The sequence below is a fragment of the Lolium perenne genome, chromosome 1 (genome assembly GCF_019359855.2).
Source record: "Lolium perenne isolate Kyuss_39 chromosome 1, Kyuss_2.0, whole genome shotgun sequence".
NCBI lineage: Eukaryota > Viridiplantae > Streptophyta > Magnoliopsida > Poales > Poaceae > Lolium > Lolium perenne.
In genome coordinates, this window is record NC_067244.2 from 204,305,074 (window position 1) to 204,330,043 (window position 24,970).

The following is a 24,970-nucleotide window of genomic DNA, read 5'->3' on the forward strand; positions in this document are numbered from 1 at the left end:
GCCCACGCCATCCCCGGTCCCCCGGGGCGCGCTCGGGGACTCCGGACGAAAGAATTTGGCGCGAAACATCGTGTGGACCCTCGTAGTCAGCGACAGGAAAGCCAAATCCTGTCGATTTCCCTCCAATTTGCTTGCATATTCCCAAACTCTCCCGCCGAATTTGACCATTCTCCTCCTCGTCTTCCAGTTCCAGTGCCCGTCTTCTCGTCCACCATCGTTCTCCTCCTCGTCTTCTCGTCCACCGCCATGACGCCGAAGGTGAGGAAGCCGCGGGCGAAGAAGGTGCGGCCGTCGGGTATGTCGAACGCAGCGTGGGAGGCGGACGAGATCCGGCGCGAGGTCGAAACAAGCGGCAGGGTGGAGAGGGTGAAAAAAGCCGCCGCCAAGAGGGCGGCGGCGGCGGCCCAGGACGAACAAGCGAGGAAGATGAGCATGGCCATGAGCATGGGCCATGCTCACGGCGGCGGCGCCATGTTCCCCGGCCAATGGCCGACGCAAGGTACAAGCAGTTCCCCGTCGACTTTCTCTCCTTCGATCTACTCGCCGTCGCCGCCTACCATGTTCCAAGAGGGCACCTACGTCCAATGATACGTCCCAAACGTATCTATAATTTCTTATGTTCCATGCTACTTTTATGATGATACTCACATATTTTATACACATTATATGTCATTATTATGCATTTTCCGGCACTAACCTATTGACGAGATGCCGAAGAGCCAGTTGCTGTTTTCTGCTGTTTTTGGTTTCAGAAATCCTAGTAAGGAAATATTCTCGGAATTGGACGAAACCAACGCCCAGGGGCCTATTTTTCCACGAAGCTTCCAGAAGTCTGAAGAGGAAACGAAGTGGGGCCACGAGGTGGCCACACAGTAGGGCGGCGCGGCCCAAGCCCTGGCCACGCCGGCCTGTTGTGTGGGCCCCTCGTGACGCCCCTTGACCTGCCCTTCCGCCTACTTAAAGTCTTCGTCGCGAAACCCCCAGTACCGAGAGCCACGATACGGAAAACCTTACTGAGACGCCGCCGCCGCCAATCCCATCTCGGGGGATTCAGGAGATCGCCTCCGGCACCCTGCCGGAGAGGGGAATCATCTCCCGGAGGTCTCTTCATCGCCATGATCGCCTCCGGATCGATGTGTGAGTAGTCCACCCCTGGACTATGGGTCCATAGCAGTAGCTAGATGGTTGTCTTCTCCTCATTGTGCTATCATGTTAGATCTTGTGAGCTGCCTATCATGATCAAGATCATCTATCTGTAATCCTACATGTTGTGTTTGTGTGGATCCGATGAATATTGAATACTATGTCAAGTTGATTATCAATCTATCATATATGTTATTTATGTTCTTGCATGCTCTCTGTTGCTAGTAGAGGCTCTGGCCAAGTTAATACTTGTGACTCCAAGAGGGAGTATTTATGCTCGATAGTGGGTTCATGCCTCCATTAAATCTGGGACAGTGACAGAAAGTTCTAAGGTTGTGGATGTGTTGTTGCCACTAGGGATAAAACATCGATGTTTTGTCTAAAGATATTTGTGTTGATTACATTACGCACCATACTTAATGCAATTGTCTGTTGCTTGCAACTTAATACTGGAAGGGGTTCGGATGATAACCTGAAGGTAGACTTTTTAGGCATAGATGCATGCTGGATAGCGGTCTATGTACTTTGTCGTAATGCCCTGATTAAATCTCATAGTACTCATCATGATATATGTATGTGCATTGTTATGCCTTCTTTATTTGTCAATTGCCCAACTGTAATTTGTTCACCCAACATCTGTTTATCTTATGGGAGAGACACCACTAGTGAACTATGGACCCCGGTCCTATTCTTTACATCTGAAATACAATCTACTGCAATTGTTCTTTACTGTTCTTCGCAAACAAACATCATCTTCCACACTATACATCTAATCCTTTGTTTACAGCAAGCCGGTGAGATTGACAACCTCACTGTTACGTTGGGGCAAAGTACTGTGATTGTGTTGTGCAGGTTCCACGTTGGCGCCGGAATCCCTGGTGTTGCGCCGCACTACACTCCGCCGCCATCAACCTTCAACGTGCTTCTTGGCTCCTACTGGTTCGATAAACCTTGGTTTCTTTCTGAGGGAAACTTGCTGATGTACGCATCACACTGATACGTCCCAAACGTATCTATAATTTCTTATGTTCCATGCTACTTTTATGATGATACTCACATGTTTTATACACATTATATGTCATTATTATGCATTTTCCGGCACTAACCTATTGACGAGATGCCGAAGAGCCAGTTGTTGTTTTCCGCTGTTTTTGGTTTCAGAAATTCTAGTAAGGAAATATTCTCGGAATTGGACGAAATCAACGCCCAGGGTCCTATTTTTCCACGAAGCTTCCAGAAGACCGAAGAGGATACGAAGTGGGGCCACGAGGTGGCCACACACTAGGGCGGCGCGGCCTGGGCCTTGGCCGCGCCGGCCTGTTGTGTGGGTCCCTCGTGACCCTCCCGACTCTGCCCTTCCGCCTACTTAAAGCCTTCGTCGCGAAACCCCCAGTACCGAGAGCCACGATACGGATAACCTTCCAGAGACGCCGCCGCCGCCAATCCCATCTCGGGGGATTCAGGAGATCGCCTCCGGCACCCTGCCGGAGAGGGGAATCATCTCCCGGAGGTCTCTTCATCGCCATGATCATCTCCAGATCGATGTGTGAGTAGTCCACCCCTGGACTATGGGTCCATAGCAGTAGCTAGATGGTTGTCTTCTCCTCATTGTGCTATCATGTTAGATCTTGTGAGCTGCCTATCATGATCAAGATCATCTATTTGTAATGCTACATGTTGTGTTTGTTGGGATCGATGAATATTGAATACTATGTCAAGTTGATTATCAATCTATCATATATGTTATTTATGTTCTTGCATGCTCTCCGTTGCTAGTAGAGGCTCTGGCCAAGTTGATACTTGTGACTCCAAGAGGGAGTATTTATGCTCGATAGTGGGTTCATGCCTCCATTAAATCTGAGACAGTGACAGAAAGTTCTAAGGTTGTGGATGTGTTGTTGCTACTAGGGATAAAACATCGATGCTTTGTCTAAAGATATTTGTGTTGATTACATTACGCACCATACGTAATGCAATTGTCTGTTGTTTACAACTTAATACTGGAAGGGGTTCGGATGATAACCTGAAAGTGGACTTTTTAGGCATATATGCATGCTGGATAGCGGTCTATGTACTTTATCGTAATGCCCTGATTGAATCTCATAGTACTCATCATGATATATGTATGTGCATTGTTATGCCTTCTTTATTGGTCAATTGCCCAACTGTAATTTGTTCACCCAACATCTGTTTATCTTATGGGAGAGACACCACTAGTGATCTGTGGACCCCGGTCCTATTCTTTACATCTGAAATACAATCTACTGCAATTATTCTTTACTGTTCTTCGCAAACAATCATCATCATCCACACTATACATCTAATCCTTTGTTTACAGCAAGCCGGTGAGATTGACAACCTCGCTGTTACGTTAGGGCAAAGTTCTGTGATTGTGTTGTGCAGGTTCCACGTTGGCGCCGGAATCCCTGCTGTTGCGCCGCACTACACTCCGCCACCAACAACCTTCAACGTGCTTCTTGGCTCCTACTGGTTCGATAAACCTTGGTTTCTTTCTGAGGGAAAACTTGCTACTGTACGCATCACACCTTCCTCTTGGGGTTCCCAACGGACGTGTGTTAACTGCACGCATCAAGCACTTTTTCTGGCGCCGTTGCCGGGGAGATCAAGACACGCTGCAAGGGGAGTATCCCACTTCCAATCTCTTTACTTTGTTTTTGTCTTGCTTTGTTTTACTTTATTTACTACTTTGTTTGCTGCACTTAAACAAAACGCAAAAAAATTAGTTGCTAGTTTTACTTTATTTACTGTCTTGTTCTCTATATCAAAAACATAAAAAAATTAGTTACTTGCATTTACTCTACTTAGTTTACTTTATTTACTAACACTAAAAATGAGTAATCCGGAAGTTGAAGTTCGTTCCTTTAAGCAACAAGGGGGAGAAAGTTTTAAAGATGCTTGGTATAGAATTAGTGATGCTCATCATAGGTGCATTAAGAAACACTCCACTATTATACTACTTAGGAACTTTTATGTTGGTATCTCTAGCTGGAATAGGTATGTTCTTGATACTCTTGCGGGAGGTAATTTCCTAGGCACTCCTGCCTTAGAAGCTAGTTGCATTATTGAGAGTCTTGTTGGAATACCACCTGTTAATGAAGCTAAAATTGAAACCTCTCTTGAAGATGTCATGAAAAAGTTGGAAGCCATAGAGAAAGATCTTCCAAGTATTGAGACTAAATTGGGAATATTACTTAATGGCACTGATAAACTTGATAAATCTCTAGGTGGAATTAATGAGAGAAATGCTGTTTTAGAAACTTGTGCTACTCATGATAATCGAACCCATAGGATTAGTGAACTTGAAGAAGCTATGGGAACCTTGGGTTCAACTTTTTCTTCTCTTAAGTTTAAAGAGAAAGCTTATGTGGGTAAGGAGCAAAAATTCATGTATGTCTCTAAAGTGCCTAAGCCAAAAAACTATTATAGGCCTAAAATTGACAAAGCCCCTAGCACCACTATGGATGATGTAATATCTAAGATACCTATTGATGTTGATGCTTCATCTCTTGACAATACTTGATACACACTTTCTGCGCCTAGCTGAAAGGCGTTAAAGAAAAGCGCTTATGGGAGACAACCCATTATTTTACTTCTGCACTTTATTTTATATTTGAGTCTTGGAAATTGTTACTACTGTAGCAACCTCTCCTTATCTTTATTTTATTGAATTGTTGTGCTAAGTAAAGTCTTTGATAGTAAAGCCAATACTAGATTTGGATTACTGCGCAGAAACAGATTTCTTGCTGTCACGAATTTCGATATGCCTCTCTGTAGGTAACTCAGAAAAATCTGCCAATTTACGTGCGTGATCCTTAGATATGTACGCAACTTTCATTCAATTTGGGCATTTTCATCTGAGCAAGTCTGGTGCCTCTTTAAAATTCGTCTTTACGAACTGTTCTGTTTTGACAGATTCTGCCTTTTATTTCGCATTGCCTGTTTTGCTATGTTTGATGGATTTCTTTGTTCCATTAACTTTCAGTAGCTTTGTGCGATGTCCAGAAGTGTTAAGAATGATTATGTCACCTCTGAATATATGAATTATGCACTGACCCTCTAATGAGTTTGTTTCGAGTTTGGTGTGGAGGAAGTTTTCAAGGGTCAAGAGAGGAGGATGATACAATATGATCAAGAAGAGTGAAAAGTCAAAGCTTGGGGATGCCCCCGTGGTTCATCCCTGCATATTTTAAGAAGACTCAAGCGTCTAAGCTTGGGGATGCCCAAGGCATCCCTTCTTCATCGACAACTTATCAGGTTCCTCTAGTGAAACTATATTTTTATTCCGTCACATCTTATGTGCTTTACTTGGAGCGTCTGTTTGTTTTTGTTTTTGTTTTTGTTTGAATAAGATCGGATCCTAGCATTCTTTGTTTGGGAGAGAGACACGCTCCGCTGTTTCGTATGAACAAATATGTTCTTAGCTTTATCTTTAATGTTCATTGCGAAAGTTGGACTATTTCATTCATTGTTATATGGTTGGAAACGGAAAATGCCGCATGTGGTAAATGGTTTAATGTCTTGAATAATGTGATACTTGGCAATTATTGTGCTCATATAGATCATGTTTAAGCTCTTGCATCATGTACCTTGTACCCATTAATGAATAACTACGTAGAGCTTGTTAAAATTTGGTTTGCATGATTGATCTCTAGAGTCTAGATATTTTCTGGTTGAGGTGTTTGAACAACAAGGAGACAATGTAAAGTCTTATAATAGTTACAATATGTTCATATGTGAGCTTTGCTGCACCTTTTATACTTGAGTTTGCTTCAAACAACCTTGCTAGCCTAGCCTTGTATTGAGAGGAATTCTTCTCGTGCATCCAAATCCTTGAGCCAAATACTATGCCATTTGTGTCCACCATACCTACCTACTACATGGTATTTCTCCGCCATTCCAAAGTACATTACTTAAGTGCTCCCTTTAAAATTTCTATTCTTTGCCTTTACAATATATAGCTCATGGGACAAATAGCCTTAAAAACTATCGTGGTGAAGAATATGTACTTATGTGTCTTATTTCTTAATAAGTTGCTTGTTGAGCGGTAACCATGTTTCTCGGGACGCCATCAACTCTTTTACCTTTGTTGAATATCATGTGAGTTGCTATGCATGTTCGTCTTGTCTGAAGTAAGGGTGATTTTCATGGTCAAATGGTTTGAGTATGCATACTATTAGAGAAGAACATTGGGCCGCTAACTAAAGCCATGATCCATGGTGGAAGTTTCAGTTTGGACAACTAATCCTCAATCTCTTATGAGAAAATTAATTGTTGTTGAATGCTTATGCATTAAAGAGGAGTCCATTATCTGTTGTCTATGTTGTCCCGGCATGGATGTCTAAGTTGAGAATAATCAAAAGCGAGAAATCCAATGCGAGCTTTCTCCTTAGACCTTTGTACAGGCGGCATAGAGGTACCCCTTTGTGACACTTGGTTGAAACATATGCTATGCAATGATAATCTGTGTTAATCCAAGCTAATTAGGACAAGGTGCGAGCACTATTGGTATACTATGCATGAGGCTTGCAACTTATAAGATATCTTACACATAACACATATGCTTTATTACTACCGTTGACAAAATTGTTTCTTGTTTTCAAAATGAAAAGCTCTAGCACAAATATAGTAGGGATTTCTATTTTCGTGCCCTCAGGTCCTTAGTTGTACTCAGTTTTCCCCAGCTCCTTAGTTTTTCCTCAGTTTTCCCCAAGCCCTTGTCTGAACCACAGAAGGAGCTCGGACGGAAGGAATCCGTTAAGTTGACCGTTCCGTGCTGACGAGTGGGGTCGTGTCGTTTGTGGGGTCGCGTCGTGTGGGACCGCGTCGTGTGGGGCTGGTAGGAAGGGACCGCGTGGGACAGGACGAGGCCGTGTTTGTGTGGCCGTAGCGTGTGGGGCCGTAGCGTGTGGGTCCGGGACGGGGGCACGAGTGGTTTCTGTCTCTTTCGCCCAGATTAGCAGTTTTCAATGTACCTTTTTCCTCTCTATCGCTCGATCTCATTCATATTTGATAGCCCAAATTGGTAGCAAATCTAGAGCAGCTTCTCCTTCTGTTTTTTAACGCCATTCATTTCTTTATGCCTTCGTTTTTACCCAATCAGGTAGGAAATCTAGGGCACAAATCCAGAGAAAAAATATAGGATAAGCTGCATACAGCAACCAACATAGCATAGATATATTCAGGACAGATCCAAAAGTAGTACCGATAGATCCAACATAAGCTACATTTTACATGAAATTAAGCTGCTCTACAGATAGAGCAGTCACATACAGAGAGTGAATAAGGCAAATTCAACGCCTCCAGGTAGCGCGTGTGACTCGCTTGGAGGTTGCGCAGGTGAATCCCAAGTGCTTTGTGTTTGGCCATGTACGCATGCACGTTCACGGTCCTTCCAACTCTAGCGCCACATCTGCCAATGGATTCAGCATGGTTCACCAGGGAGTTGAAGTCGGTGGCGCGGAGCTTCCTGTTGCAGAAGGGGCACTTGTAAATGCCTCGAGCAAAAGGGCCATCGTAATGGCCGGACTGCAGCCTCCTGAGGACTTGACGAGTATTGGTGTGGAAGGACTCTGCCGCCGTCGACGTCGCCGCTGCTCTGCACCTGTCACGTAGCACCAAAGATCGTGCAAAAACACGGAGTCAATTGCAACGATGATGGAACAGAGAGTGAACAAAAAATCATGCATGATAATATGGGCTCGAAAAAAGAGGTAGCCTCGGTTACATTGGACACACTTATATCCAGGATTTGAGTCAGCAAACCAAAGATCATGCACAACAAATTTGTACACACCAATTGTTTACTGACCAAACCCTGAATCAATTTATGCCCAAATATTCATCATCATCGGCACAAATCTTAAACAAAAGCAAATCACAAACACTAATAACGCAAGATCTAACACAAAAGGATCGAACTAGGAGCAGACGAACAGTAATAACGCAAGATCTAACAAAAAAGGATTGAACTAGGAACAGACGAACCGTAATAACGGTAGATCTAACACAAAATGATTGAAATGAGATAAGAACAAGGGAACAAAGGGTTACCTCCGGCTCGTTGTCGACGATGGTGGTGTCGTAGGGGTTCTCCGGCGCGTCGTACTGCACTGGTTCGTACGGGTCCCAATCGACGGGGGCCTGGACGGGGGCGGCGGCCGATGCGCCGGCTGCTACGATGGAAGCAGCGACAGGGGCCTGGACGGGGGCGGCGGCTGATGTGCCGACAATGGGCATCTCATTCTTCTCCATCGCCGGCGGTTTTCTTAGGGGTTTTGTCTTCGGTTGTGGAGAAGATGATGGGACAGGAGAGGCGGTTGCAGTGAGCCAGTGAGAACGTGCGTCGAGGGAGAGAAAGAGGGGCTCTATAAAGACGAAGGTGGCGTGTACCGCAACACGCGTCCGCTATGCACGGCAACACGCGTCCGCTATGCACGGCTGCAGCGTGCACCGCTACCCGAGTCTAACCATGGGACGTTTGGTGTACTCAGTTATAACCTCAGGCCTTATACAGAAATTTTATCTGTACTCAGTTTTCCCCTCGAGGACTTAGACCGGCAAGTGCAATATACTCAGTTTTACCCTCAGGTAGCTGGTCAACAGAGAGTCAACAAATGAGATTAACATAGCTAATTGAGTCATTTCATGCGCAAAAAAATCCAAAAAAATAAAAACATAGTGGCAACTACTCATGGAGTCTTCGTACGCAACCTGCCACCTAGAAAACCTTAACAAACATATATAAATCAAGTTTTACCACAAATTGCCACTTCTCAGAATCACTAGTGTAGCTATGAAGATGCATGGTTTTCCACCCAAACCCCTTTGCAAAACATCTTTCCCAAAACATAGTTTGTCTAAATGATGCCATAATTGTCACACTCATGTATATTTGAATTGCAAATAATTTGATGTAGCCCAATATGAATTATATTGTACAAAACACACATTTTTCATTTTGTAATTCTTTTGTTTGAATCCCTTAGTCTATTTACTATTTATGTGCCCTTGGATTCTTAGTACTACTCAGTTTTGCCCTCAAGTACTGTCACAAATGCTCTGAGAAGCCCAAACTTATCCTGATTGGTTGAGCCGTTGTCACACGGATCGACTCCACGAACCGTTGATCCACTGATCTAACGGGCAGTATACCCCTATCCGTCTCTTCGTGGCAACCTCTCTCTCTCTCTCTCTCTTCGTGGCCACCCATCTCTCTCTCTCTCTGTCGGTGGAGAATGCAATGACGAGTTTGCCACTTAATATAGTTTGGGATATAGTATTGGTATAAACATGAGGCATACATATTTGCGGATTTCGGTGATTGCATTATTTGTCAGCCCTCTAACAATTATCAACTATCTTGAGCTGTCCTTTTCTTTTAGGGAATATAGTTTGGGATATAGTATTGGTATTTTGAAAAGGCCTAAAAGTGGTATAATTTTGTTATAAACATGAGGCATACATTTTTGCGGATTTCGGCGATTGCATTATTTGTCACCCCTCTAACAATTATCAACTATCTTTAGCTGTCCTTTTATTTTAGGGAATATAGTTTGGGATATGGTATTGGTATTTTGGAAAGGCCTAAAAGTGGTATAATTTTGGTATAAACATGAGGCATACATATTTGCGGATTTCGGGATTGCATTATTTGTCACCCCTCTAACAATTATCAACTATCTTGAGCTGTCCTTTTCTTTTAGGGAATATAGTTTGGGTTATAGTATTGGTATTTTGAAACGGCCTAAAAGTGGTATAATTTTGTTATAAACATGAGGCATACATTTTTGCGAATTTCGGCGATTGCATTATTTGTCACCCCTCTAACAATTATCAACTATCTTTAGCTGTCCTTTTCTTTTAGGGAATATAGTTTGGGATATGGTATTGGTATTTTGGAAAGGCCTAAAAGTGGTATAATTTTGGTATAAACATGAGGCATACATATTTGCGGATTTCGGTGATTGCATTATTTGTCACCCCTCTAACAATTATCAACGATCTTTAGCTTTCCTTTTCTTTTAGGGAATATAGTTGGTAATTTCGGTGAATGCACACACTAACTTTGAAAACAACTACAAGTACATGTAACTGAATAATGGATTTGTAACAAGGTATCCCTTGTAACAACTTCTAGCGCCTGGTGAGCAATGATAAGAATCCGATCGTAATTATACAACAAAAAAAACAACCAGCCATCAGATTAGCTTGCTTCTTCAACTCGATCAGCTGCCTTAACTGCTTGTTCATTTTCTTCAGTTCTCCCTTCACTTCCACCAGTTCTGCATTGGGAGCATTAGGCATAATCGGAAGGTCCCTAATCGGAACGGCTCCTCTCTCCGCCGCATTCTCTACAGCAAGTCCCCCCCCCGCCCCACTTGCGCCCCCAAGAGCGCCCATTGATTCCTGCAACCGAAGCCTACGAACGTACACATCGATCCACTCGAAATGCCTGCATTTCTTCAAGATCTGAAAACAACAACGTGAACCCTAAATCCCAAATTCGAGGGAATAACAAGAAAATCGAGAGAAAACAGAGAAATTGGAGCGAGATCTAACCTTATCCCCCTCTCTATATGGCAAGCTCTCGCATGCAACGAACTCACGTCCACGGTTGCCGTTCTCGTCCGTCTTACAGATCGACCGCTTCAGAGGCTCCTGGCGTGGGCAGTCAGGGCATCTTGTCAAAGGCACGGGTCCATACTGCGGCCATGAAGAACGGGAGGTCGAAGAGAAACTAGACATCACCCGCCTACCGGAGAAGGGCTGCCGCTGGCGGAGAAGAAGAACAATGGGGCGCGGAGAAAGAAAGGCGAAGCAATGGCACGGGCACGGGGCTGGCTCGGGCTCCCATTTTGCAACGGTCACCTGGGTAAGCTGTGGGTCCGGCGCACTTAACGTGGACAAGTTGTGGGTCCCACGATGATCTGGATAAGTGAAGACGTGTCCACTGCGGGGCACCAACAGCGGCCCCACTTGCCAGCACCAACCAACGTCAACTAACGGGATTCCTTCCGTCCGACCTCCTTCTGCGGGTTTCAGACAAGGTTTTGGGGAAAACTGAGGAAAAACTAAGGGGCTGGGGAAAACTGAGCACAACTAAGGAACCGAGGGCACGAAAATAGAAATCCCAATATAGTAATCCATGCTTCCCTCTGCGAAGGGCCAATCTTCTACTTTATTGTTGAGTCAGTTTGCCTATTCTTTCTATCCCAGAAGCAAACACTTGTGTCAACTGTGTGCATTGATTCTTACATGTTTACCTATTGCACTTGTTATATTACTTTGTGTTGACAATTATCCATGAGATATACATGTTGAAGTTGAAAGCAACTGCTGAAACTTATATCTTCCTTTGTGTTGCTTCAATACCTTTACTTTGAATCTATTGCTTTATGAGTAACTCTTATGCAAGTCTTATTGATGCTTGTCTTGAAAGTATTGTTGGAGATATGCCCAAGAGGCAATAATAAAGTGGTTATTATAATATCTTTGTGTTTATTATAAATGTTTGCATACCATGCTATAATTGTATTAACCGAAACATTGATACATGTGTGTTATGTAAACAACAAGGAGTCCCTAGTAAGCCTCTTGTATAACTATCTTGTTGATTAATGGATGATCATGGTTTCGTGATCATGAACATTGGATGTTATTAATAACAAGGTTATGTCATTAGTTGAATGATATAATGGACACACACCCAAATGAGCGTAGCATAAGATCAAGTCATTAAGTTCAAATTGCTATAAGCTTTCGATACATAGTTGCCTTAGTCCTTTGACCATGAGATCATGTAAATCACTCACACCGGAAGGGTACTTTGATTACATCAAACGCCATTGCGTAAATGGGTGGTTATAAAGATGGGATTAAGTATTTGGAAAGTGTGAGTTGATGCATATGGATTAATAGTGGGATTTGTCCATCCAGATGACGGATAGATATACTCTGGGCCCTCTCGGTGGAATGTCATCTGATTAGCTTGCAAGCATATGATTTGATCATAAGAGATGACATACCGCGGTACGAGTAAAGAGTACTTGTCGGTAACGAGGTTGAACAAGGTATGGAGATACCGATGATCAAACCTCGGACAAGTAGAATATCGTGTGACAAAGGGAATTGGCATCGTATGTAAATGGTTCAATCGATCACTATGTCATCGTTTAATATGTGGGAGCCAATATGGATCTCCAGATCCCGCTGTTGGTTATTGCTCGGAGAGGAGTCTCGACCATGTCTGCATAGTTCGCGAACCGTAGGGTGACGCGCTTAAGGTTCGATGTCGCATAAGTAGATTTGAATATGGTATGGAGATGAAGTTTGTTCGGAGTCTCGGATGTGATCCAGGATGTCACGAGGAGGTCCGGAATAGTCCGGAGAATAAGATTCATATAAGGGAAGTTGATTTCTGGGTTTCGGAAATGTTCGGGATTTTTTCGGTGGTTGACTGGAAGGTTCTAGAAGGTTCCGGAGGGGTCCACCATGGGGCCCACGACCTAGGAGGCCTAGCATGGGCCGAGGGGATGCTCCCTGACCTAATGGGCCAGGGGCACATGGCCCTCAAGGCCCAGGCCGGCCAACCCCCTAGGGTTTCCCTGGGGGGGATCAACTTGGGGGAGGGGAAAGCCCTCTCCCCCCTCTTGGCCGCCGCCCCCCCCAACCCTAGATGGGAAGGGGGGCCACCTTGGCCGGCTGGCCCCCTATATAAAGAGGGGAGGGGGTGGCCGGTGATTGCGCGTAGTTAACACGTCCGTTGGGAACCCCAAGAGGAAGGTGTGATGCGTACAGCGGCAAGTTTTCCCTCAGTAAGAAACCAAGGTTTATCGAACCAGTAGGAGCCAAGAACCACATTGAAGGTTGATGGCGGCGGGATGTAGTGCGGCGCAACACCAGGGATTCCGGCGCCAACGTGGAACCTGCACAACACAACCAAAGTACTTTGCCCCAACGAAACAGAGAGGTTGTCAATCTCACCGGCTTGCTGTAACAAAGGATTAGATGTATAGTGTGGATGATGATTGTTTGCAGAAAACAGTAGAACAAGTATTGCAGTAGATTGTATTCAATGTAAAAGGATGGATCGGGGTCCACAGTTCAATAGAGGTGTCTCTCCCATAAGATAAATAAAATGTTGGGTGAACAAATTACAGTTGGGCAATTGACAAATAGAGAGGGCATGACCATGCACATACATGATATGATGAGTATAGTGAGATTTAATTGGGGATTACGACAAAGTACATAGACCGCTATCCAGCATGCATCTATGCCTAAAAAGTCCACCTTCAGGTTATCATCCGAACCCCTTCCAGTATTAAGTTGCAAACAATAGACAATTGCATTAAGTATGGTGCGTAATGTAATCAATAACTACATCCTCGGACATAGCATCAATGTTTTATCCCTAGTGGCAACAGCACATCCACAACCTTAGAACTTTCTGTCACTGTCCCAGATTTAATGGAGGCATGAACCCACTATCGAGCATAAATACTCCCTCTTGGAGTTAAGAGTAAAAACTTGGCCAGAGCCTCTACTAATAACGGAGAGCATGCAAGATCATAAACAACACATAGGTAATAGATTGATAATCAACATAACATAGTATTCTCTATCCATCGGATCCCGACAAACACAACATATAGCATTACAGATAGATGATCTTGATCATGTTAGGCAGCTCACAAGATCCGACAATGAAGCACATAAGGAGAAGACGACCATCTAGCTACTGCTATGGACCCATAGTCCAGGGGTGAACTACTCACTCATCACTCCGGAGGCGACCATGGCGGTGAAGAGTCCTCCGGGAGATGATTCCCCTCTCCAGCAGGGTGCCGGAGGCGATCTCCTGAATCCCCCGAGATGGGATTGGCGGCGGCGGCGTCTCTGGAAGGTTTTCCGTATCGTGGCTCTCGGTACTGGGGGTTTCGCAACGAAGACTATATGTAGGCGGAAGGGCAGGTCAGGGGGCCACACGAGGGCCCCACACGCCAGGGCCGCGCGGCCAAGGCCCAGGCCGCGCCGCCCTGTTGTGGCGGCGCTGATACGTCTCAAACGTATCTATAATTTCTTATGTTCCATGCTACTTTTATGATGATACTCACATGTTTTATACACATTATATGTCATTATTATGCATTTTCCGGCACTAACCTATTAACGAGATGCCGAAGAGCCAGTTGTTGTTTTCTGCTATTTTTGGTTTCAGAAATCCTAGTAAGGAAATATTCTCGGAATTGGACGAAATCAAAGCCCAGGGTCCTATTTTCACACGAAGCTTCCAGAAGACCGAAGGGAAGACGAAGTGGGGCCACGAGGTGGCGACACACCAGGGCGGCGCGGCCCAAGCCCTGGCCGCGCCGGCCTATGGTGTGGGCCCCTCGTGACGGCCCTTTACCTGCCCTTCCGCCTACAAATAGCCTCCGTCGCGAAACCCCCAGTACCAAGAGCCACGATACGGAAAACCTTACTGAGACGCCGCCGCCGCCAATCCCATCTTGGGGGATTCAGGAGATCGCCTCCGGCACCCTGCCGGAGAGGGGATTCATCTCCCGGAGGACTCTACACCGCCATGGTCGCCTCCGGATTGATGAGTGAGTAGTTCACCCCTGGACTATGGGTCCATAGCAGTAGCTAGATGGTTGTCTTCTCCTCATGTGCTTCATTGTCGGATCTTGTGAGCTGCCTAACATGATCAAGATCATCTATCTGTAATGCTATATGTTGTGTTTGTTGGGATCCGATGAATAGAGAATACTATGTTATGTTGATTATCAATCTATTACATATGTGTTGTTTATGATCTTGCATGCTCTCCGTTGTTAGTAGAGGCTCTGGCGAAGTTTTTGCTAGTAACTCCAAGAGGGAGTATTTATGCTCGATAGTGGGTTCATGCCTCCATTAAATCTGGGACAAAGGATGTGTAAAGTTCTAAGGTTGTGGATGTGCTGTTGCCACTAGGGATAAAACATTGATGCTATGTTCGAGGATATAGTTATTGATTACATTATGCACCATACTTAATGCAATTGTCTGTTGCTTGCAACTTAATACCGGAAGGGGTTCGGATGATAACCTGAAAGTGGACTTTTTAGGCATAGATGCATGCTGGATAGCGGTCTATGTACTTTGTCGTAATGCCCAATTGAATCTCACAATATTCATCATGTCATGTATGTGCATTGTCATGCCCTCTCTATTTGTCAATTGCCCAACTGTAATTCGTTCACCCAACATGCTATTTATCTTATCGGAGAGACACCTCTAGTGAACTGTGGACCCCGGTCCATTCTTTTACATCGAATACAATCTACTGCAATACTTGTTTTACTGTTCTCTGCAAACAATCATCATCCACACTATACATCTAATCCTTTGTTACAGCAAGCCGGTGAGATTGACAACCTCACTGTTTCGTTGGGAGAAAGTACTTTGGTTGTGTTGTGCAGGTTCCACGTTGGCGCCGGAATCCCTGGTGTTGCGCCGCACTACACTCCGTCACCATCAACCTTCAACGTGCTTCTTGACTCCTACTGGTTCGATAAACCTTGGTTTCTTACTGAGGGAAAACTTGCTGCTGTATACATCATACCTTCCTCTTGGGGTTCCCAACGGACGAGTGCTTTACCGTCACCAAGGAAGCTACTTTCTGGCGACGTTGATCCCACATCAACTCCCACGTCAGCAGCTCTTTTTCTGGCGCCGTTGCCGGGGAGATCAAGACACGCTGCAAGGGGAGTCTCCACATCCCAATCTCTTTACTTTGTTTTTGTCTTGCTTTATTTTATTTACTACTTTGTTTGCTGCACTAAATTAAAACACAAAAAAATTAGTTGCTAGTTTTATTTTATTTACTATCTTGTTTGCTATATCAAAAACACAAAAAAATTAGTTACTTGCATTTACTTTATCTAGTTTACTTTATTTACTGCTGCTAAAATGAGTAATCCTGAAGTTGAAGTTCGTTCTTTTAAACAACAAGGTGGAGAAAGTTTTAAAGATGCTTGGTATAGAATTAGTGATGCTCATCATAGGTGCACTAAGAAACACTCCACTATTATCCTACTTAGGAACTTTTATGTTGGTATATCTAGTTGGAATAGGTATGTTTTTGATACTCTTTCGGGGGGTAATTTCCTAGGTACTCCTGCTTTAGAAGCTAGTTGCATCATTGAGAGTCTAGTTGGAATACCACATGTTAATGAAACTAAAAGCGAAATCTCTCTTGAGGACGTTATGAAAAAATTGGAAACCATAGAGAAAAAATTTCCAAGCATTGAAACTAAATTGGAAATGCTGCTTGATAAAACTGATAAACTTGATAAATCCTTAGGAGAAATTGATGAAAGAATTAGTGTTCTAGGAACTTGTGTTGTCCATGATAATAAAATCAATAGGATTGGTGAACTTGAAGAAGCTATGGAAACCTTGGGTTCAACTTTTTCTTCTCTTAAGTATAAAGAAAAAGCTTATGTGGGTAAGGAGCAAAAGTTTATGTATGTCTCTAAGGTGCCTAAACCAAAAAAATATTATTATAGGCCTAAAATTGACAAAGCCCTTAGTACCACTACAGATGGGGGAGCTAATGATATCAATGATCCATCTTTTGATAATACTTGATACACACTTTCTGCGCCTAGCTGAAAGGCGTTAAAGAAAAGCGCTTATGGGAGACAACCCATGTTTTTACTATAGTAATTTTGTTTTATATTTGAGTCTTGGAAGTTGTTTACTACTGTAGCAACCTCTCCTTATCTTAGTTTTATTGCATTGTTGTGCCAAGTAAAGTCTCTAATAGAAGTAAGATACTAGATTTGGATTACTGCGCAGAAACAGTTTTCTTTGCTGTCACGAATTTGGATAAAATTCTCTGTAGGAAACTCAGAAAATTATGCCAATTTACGTGAGTGATCCTCAGATATGTACGCAACTTTCATTAGTTTTAAGTTTTCTCATCTGAGCAAGTCTGGTGCCTGTTAAAAATTCGTCTTTACGAACTGTTCTGTTTTGACAGATTCTGCCTTTTATTTTGCATTGCCTGTTTTGCTATGCTTGATGGATTTCTTTGTTCCATTAACTTTCATTAGCTTTGTGCAATGTCCAGAAGTATAAAGAATGATTGTGTCACCTCTGAATATGTGAATTTTGATTATGCACTAATCCTCTAATGAGTTTGTTTCGAGTTTGGTGTGGAGGAAGTTTTCAAGGATCAAGAGAGGAGGATGATATACACTATGATCAAGGAGAGTGAAAGCTCTAAGCTTGGGGATGCCCCGGTGGTTTACCCCTGCATATATCAAGAAGAATCAAGCATCTAAGCTTGGGGATGCCCAAGGCATCCCCTTCTTCATCGACAACATTATCAGGTTCCTCTAGTGAAACTATATTTTTATTCCGTCACATCTTATGTACTTTGCTTGGAGCGTCGGTTTGTTTTTGTTTTTGCTTTGTTTGAATAAAGTTGGATCCTAGCATTCATTGTGTGGGAGAGAGACACGCTCCGCTGTTGCATATGGACAAATATGTCCTTAGGCTTTACTCATAGTATTCATGGCGAAAGTTTCTTCTTCGTTAAATTGTTATATGGTTGGAATCGGAAAATGATATATGTGGTAATTGGTATAATATCTTGAATAATGTGATACTTGGCAATTGTTGTGCTCATGTTTAAGCTCTTGCATCATAAACTTTGCGCTTATTAATGAAGAAATACATAGAGCATGCTAAAATCTGATTTGCATGTTTGGTTTCTCTAAGGTCTAGATAATTTCTAGTATTGAGTTTGAACAACAAGGAAGACGGTATAGAGTCTTATAATGTTTACAATATGTCTTTTATGTGAGTTTTGCTGTACCGGTTCATCCTTGTGTTTGTTTCAAATAAACCTTGCTAGCTTAAACCTTGTATCGAGAGGGAATACTTCTCATGCATCCAAAATCCTTGAGCCAACCACTATGCCATTTGTGTCCACCATACCTACCTACCACATGGTATTTCTCCGCCATTCCAAAGTAAATTGCTTGAGTGCTACCTTTAAAATTTCCATTCTTTATCTTTGCAATATATAGCTCATGGGACAAATAGCTTAAAAATTATTGTGGTATTGAATATGTACCTATGCACTTTATCTCTTATTAAGTTGCTTGTTGAGCGATAACCATGTTTCTGGGGACGCCATCAACTACTCTTTTGTTGAATATCATGTGAGTTGCTATGCATGTCCGTCTTGTCTGAAGTAAGGGCGATTTACCACTCATTTAATGGTTAGAGCATGCATATTGTTAGAGAAGAACATTGGGCCGCTAACTAAAGCCATGATCCATGGTGGAAGTTTCAGTTTTGGACATATATCCTCAATCTCATATGAGAACATTAATTGTTGCTACATGCTTATGCATTAAAGAGGAGTCCATTATCTGTTGTCTATGTTGTCCCGGTATGGATGTCTAAGTTGAGAATAATCAAAAGCGAGAAATCCAATGCGAACTTTCTCCTTAGACCTTTGTACAGGCGGCATAGAGGTACCCCTTTGTGACACTTGGTTGAAACATGTGTATTGCGATGATAATCTCGGTAATCCAAGCTAATTAGGACAAAGGTGCGGGCACTATTAGTATACTATGCATGAGGCTTGCAACTTGTAGGATATAATTTACATAACTCATATGCTTTATTACTACCGTTGACAAAATTGTTTCTTGTTTTCAAAACCAAAGCTCTAGCACAAATATAGCAATCAATGCTTCCCTCTGCGAAGGGCCATTCTTTTACTTTTATTGTTGAGTCAGTTCACCTATTTCTCTCCACCTCAAGAAGCAAACACTTGTGTGAACTGTACATTGATTCCTACATACTTGCATATTGCACTTGTTATATTACTCTATGTTGACAATATCCATGAGATATACATGTTATAAGTTGAAAGCAACCGCTGAAACTTCATCTTCCTTTGTGTTGCTTCAATATCTTTACTTTGAATTATTGCTTTATGAGTTAACTCTTATGCAAGACTTATTGATGCTTGTCTTTAAGTACTATTCATGAAAAGTCTTTGCTTTATGATTCAATTGTTTACTCATGTCATTTACCATTGTTTCAAATCACTGCATTCATTACATGTGCTTACAATAGTATTGATCAAGATTATGTTGGTAGTATTGTCACTAAGAAATTATCTTTGTTATCGTTTACCTACTCGGGACGAGTAGGAACTAAGCTTGGGGATGCTTGATACGTCTCAAACGTATCTATAATTTCTTATGTTCCATGCTACTTTTATGATGATACTCACATGTTTTATACACATTATATGTCATTATTATGCATTTTCCGGCACTAACCTATTAACGAGATGCCGAAGAGCCAGTTGCTGTTTTCTGCTGTTTTTGGTTTCAGAAATCCTAGTAAGGAAATATTCTCGGAATTGGACGAAATCAAAGCCCAGGGTCCTATTTTCACACGAAGCTTCCAGAAGACCGAAGGGAAGACGAAGTGGGGCCACGAGGTGGCGACACACCAGGGCGGCGCGGCCCAAGCCCTGGCCGCGCTGGCCTATGGTGTGGGCCCCTCGTGACGCCCCTTTACCTGCCCTTCCGCCTACAAATAGCCTCCATCGCGAAACCCCCAGTACCGAGAGCCACGATACGGAAAACCTTACTGAGACGCCGCCGCCGCCAATCCCATCTCGGGGGATTCAGGAGATCGCCTCCGGCACCCTGCCGGAGAGGGGATTCATCTCCCGGAGGACTCTACACCGCCATGGTCGCCTCCGGATTGATGAGTGAGTAGTTCACCCCTGGACTATGGGTCCATAGCAGTAGCTAGATGGTTGTCTTCTCCTCATGTGCTTCATTGTCGGATCTTGTGAGCTACCTAACATGATCAAGATCATCTATCTGTAATGCTATATGTTGTGTTTGTTGGGATCCGATGAATAGAGAATACTATGTTATGTTGATTATCAATCTATTACCTATGTGTTGTTTATGATCTTGCATGCTCTCCATTGTTAGTAGAGGCTCTGGCCAAGTTTTTGCTAGTAACTCCAAGAGGGAGTATTTATGCTCGATAGTGGGTTCATGCCTCCATTAAATCTGGGACAAGGATGAAAGTTCTAAGGTTGTGGATGTGTTGTTGCCACTAGGGATAAAACATTGATGCTATGTTCGAGGATATAGTTATTGATTACATTACGCACCATACTTAATGCAATTGTCTGTTGCTTGCAACTTAATACCGGAAGGGGTTCGGATGATAACCTGAAAGTGGACTTTTTAGGTATAGATGCATGCTGGATAGCGGTCTATGTACTTTGTCGTAATGCCCAATTGAATCTCACAATATTCATCATGTCATGTATGTGCATTGTCATGCCCTCTCTATTTGTCAATTGCCCAACTGTAATTCGTTCACCCAACATGCTATTTATCTTATGGGAGAGACACCTCTAGTGAACTGTGGACCCCGGTCCATTCTTTTACATCGAATACAATCTACTGCAATACTTGTTTTACTGTTCTCTGCAAACAATCATCATCCACACTATACATCTAATCCTTTGTTATAGCAAGCCGGTGAGATTGACAACCTCACTGTTTTGTTGGGACAAAGTACTTTGGTTGTGTTGTGCAGGTTCCACGTTGGCGCCGGAATCCCTGGTGTTGCACCGCACTATACTCCGTCACCATCAACCTTCAACGTGCTTCTTGACTCCTACTGGTTCGATAAACCTTGGTTTCTTACTGAGGGAAAACTTGCTGCTGTACACATCATACCTTCCTCTTGGGGTTCCCAACGGACGAGTGCTTTACCGTCACAAGGAAGCTACTTTCTAGCGACGTTGATCCCACATCAACTCCCACGTCAGCAGGCGCCTCGTGGCCCCACTTCGTAATTCCTCCGGCCTTCTGGAAGCTTCGTGTAAAAATAGGCCCCTGGGCGTTGATTTCGTCCAATTCCGAGAATATTTCCTTACTAGGATTTCTGAAACCAAAAACAGCAGAAAAACAAAGAATCGGCTCTTCGGCATCTCGTTAATAGGTTAGTGCCGGAAAATGCATAAATATGACATAAAGTATGCATAAAACATGTAGATATCATCAATAATGTGGCATGGAACATAAGAAATTATCGATACGTCGGAGACGTATCAGCATCCCCAAGCTTAGTTCCGGCTCGTCCCGAGCAGGTAAACGATAACAAAGATAATTTCTGGAGTGACATGCCATCATAACCTTGATCATACTATTGTAAGCATATGTAATGAATGCAGCGATCAAAACAATAGTAATGACATGAGTAAACAAATGAATCATAAAGCAAAGACTTTTCATGAATAGTACTTTCAAGACAAGCATCAATAAGTCTTGCATAAGAGTTAACTCATAAAGCAATAAATCAAAGTAAAGGTATTGAAGCAACACAAAGGAAGATTGAGTTTCAGCGGTTGCTTTCAACTTATAACATGTATATCTCATGGATATTGTCAATGTAAGTAATATAACAAGTGCAATATGCAAGTATGTAGGAATCAATGCACAGTTCACACAAGTGTTTGCTTCTTGAGGTGGAGAGAGATAGGTGAACTGACTCAACGTAAAAGTAAAAGAAAGGCCCTTCGTAGAGGGAAGCATTGATTGCTATATTTGTGCTAGAGCTTTGGTTTTGAAAACAAGAAACAATTTTGTCAACGGTAGTAATAAAGCATATGTATCATGTAAATTATATCTTACAAGTTGCAAGCCTCATGCATAGTATACTAATAGTGCCCGCACCTTGTCCTAATTAGCTTGGATTACTGGGATTATCATCGCAATACACATGTTTTAACCAAGTGTCACAAAGGGGTACCTCTATGCCGCCTGTACAAAGGTCTAAGGAGAAAGCTTGCATTTGGATTTCTCGCTTTTGATTATTCTCAACTTAGACATGCATACCGGGACAACATAGACAACAGATAATGGACTCCTCTTTAATGCATAAGCATTTAGCAACAATTAATGTTCTCATATGAGATTGAGGATATATGTCCAAAACTGAAACTTCCACCCATGATTCATGGCTTTAGTTAGCGGCCCAATGTTCTTCTCTAACATTATGCATGCTCTAACCATTAAATGAGTGGTAAATCTCCCTTACTTCAGACAAGACGGACATGCATAGCAACTCACATGATATTCAACAAAGTGTTGATGGCGTCCCCAGAAACATGGTTATCGCACAACAAACAACTTAATAAGAGATAAAGTGCATAAGTACATATTCAATACCACAATAGTTTTTAAGCTATTTGTCCCATGAGCTATATATTGCAAAGGTAAAGAATGGAAATTTTAAAGGTAGCACTCAAGCAATTTACTTTGGAATGGCGGAGAAATACCATGTAGTAGGTAGGTATGGTGGACACAAATGGCATAGTGGTTGGCTCAAGGATTTTGGATGCATGAGAAGTATTCCTTCTCGATACAAGGTTTAGGCTAGCAAGGTTATTTGAAACAAACACAAGGATGAACCGGTGCAGCAAAACTCACATAAAAGACATATTGTAAACATTATAAGACTCTACACCGTCTTCCTTGTTGTTCAAACTCAATACTAGAAATTATCTAGACTTTAGAGAGACCAATTATGCAAACCAAATTTTAGCAAGCTCTATGTATTTCTTCGTTAATAGGTGCAAAGTATATGATGCAAGAGCTTAAACATGAGCACAACAATTTCCAAGTATCAAATTATTCAACACATTTTAGAATTACTACATGTAGCATTTCCCGATTCCAACCATATAACAATTTAACGAAGAAGATTCAACCTTCGCCATGAATACTATGAGTAAAGCCTAAGGACATATTTGTCCATATGCAACAGCGGAGCGTGTCTCTCTCCCACACAATGAATGCTAGGATCCATTTTATTCAAACAAAAACAAAAACAAAAACAAACCGACGCTCCAAGCAAAGCACATAAGATGTGATGGAATAAAAATATAGTTTCAGGGGAGGAACCTGATAATGTTGTCGATGAAGAAGGGGATGCCTTGGGCATCCCCAAGCTTAGACGCTTGAGTCTTCTTAAAATATGCAGGGGTGAACCACCGGGGCATCCCCAAGCTTAGAGCTTTCACTCTCCTTGATCATATTGTATCATCTCCCTCTCTTGATCCTTGAAAACTTCCTCCACACCAAACTCGAAACAACTCATTAGAGGGTTAGTGCACAATTAAAATTTACATGTTCAGAGGTGACATAATCATTCTTAACACTTCTGTACATTGCACAAAGCTACTGAAAGTCAATGGAATAGAAAAATCCATCAAGCATAGCAAAACAGGCAATGCGAAATAAAAGGCAGAATCTGTCAAAACAGAATAGTTCGTAAAGACGAATTTTATTGAGGCACCATACTTGCTCAAATGAAAATGCCCAAATTTAATGAAAGTTGCGTACATATCTGAGGATCACTCACATAAATTGGCATAATTTTCTGAGTTACCTACAGCGAATTAGGCCCAGATTCGTGACAGCAAAGAAATCTGTTTCTGCGCAGTAATCCAAATCTAGTATGAACCTTACTATCAAAGACTTTACTTGGCACAACAATGTACAAAACTAAGATAAGGAGAGGTTGCTACAGTAGTAACAACTTCCAAGACTCAAATATAAAATAAAAGTACTGTAGTAAAAACATGGGTTGTCTCCCATAAGCGCTTTTCTTTAACGCCTTTCAGCTAGGCGCAGAAAGTGTATATCAAGTGTTATCAAGAGATGAAGCATCAACATCATAATTTTTTCTAATAATAGAATCAAAAGGTAACTTCATTCTCTTTCTAGGGAAGTGTTCCATACCTTTCTTGAGAGGAAATTGATATTTAATATTACCTTCCTTCATATCAATGATAGCTCCAACAGTTCGAAGAAAAGGTCTTCCCAATATAATGGGACAAGATGCATTGCATTCAATATCCAAGACAACAAAATCAACGGGGACAAGGTTATTGTTAACGGTAATGCGAACATTATCAACTCTCCCCAAAGGTTTCTTTGTAGAATGATCGGCAAGATTAACATCCAAATAACAATTTTTCAATGGTGGCAAGTCAAGTATATTATAGATTTTCTTAGGCATAACGGAAATACTTGCACCAAGATCACATAAAGCATTACAATCAAAGTCATTGACCTTCATCTTAATGATGGGCTCCCAACCATCCTCTAGCTTCCTAGGAATAGAAGCTTCACGTTCTAGTTTCTCTTCTCTAGCTTTTATGAGAGCATTTGTAATATGTTTTGTGAAAGCCAAATTTATAGCACTAGCATTGGGACTCTTAGCAAGCTTTTGTAAGAACTTTATGACTTCAGAGATGTGGCAATCATCAAAGTCTAAACCATTATGTTCTACAGCAATGGGATCATTGTCCCCAATATTTTGAAAAATTTCAGCAGTTTTATCAATTTCAGCAGTTTTAGTAGTTTCAGGCAATTTTGCACGCTTTGCACTAGGAGTAGTAACATTGCCAACACCAATTATTTTACCATTAATAGTAGGAGGTGTAGCAACATGTGAATCATTAACATTACTAGTTGTGGTAATAGTCCAAACTTTAGCTACATTATTCTCTTTAGCAAGTTTTTCATTTTCTTCTCTTTCCCACCTAGCATGCAATTCAGCCATCAATCTAATATTCTCATTAATTCTAGGGATTTCTATTTTCGTGCCCTCGGTTCCTTAGTTGTACTCAGTTTTCCCCAGCTCCTTAGTTTTTCCTCAGTTTTCCCCAAGCCCTTGTCTGAACCCGCAG

At 42.3% G+C, this 24,970-nt stretch overlaps 1 protein-coding gene across 1 annotated transcript in view; it reads right to left on the reverse strand.

The window, feature by feature from the left end:
- The window catches only part of LOC127336505 (uncharacterized), a 228,661-nt gene that overhangs the window by 67,915 nt on the left and 135,776 nt on the right, over positions 1–24,970 (reverse strand). The window lies entirely within an intron of this gene.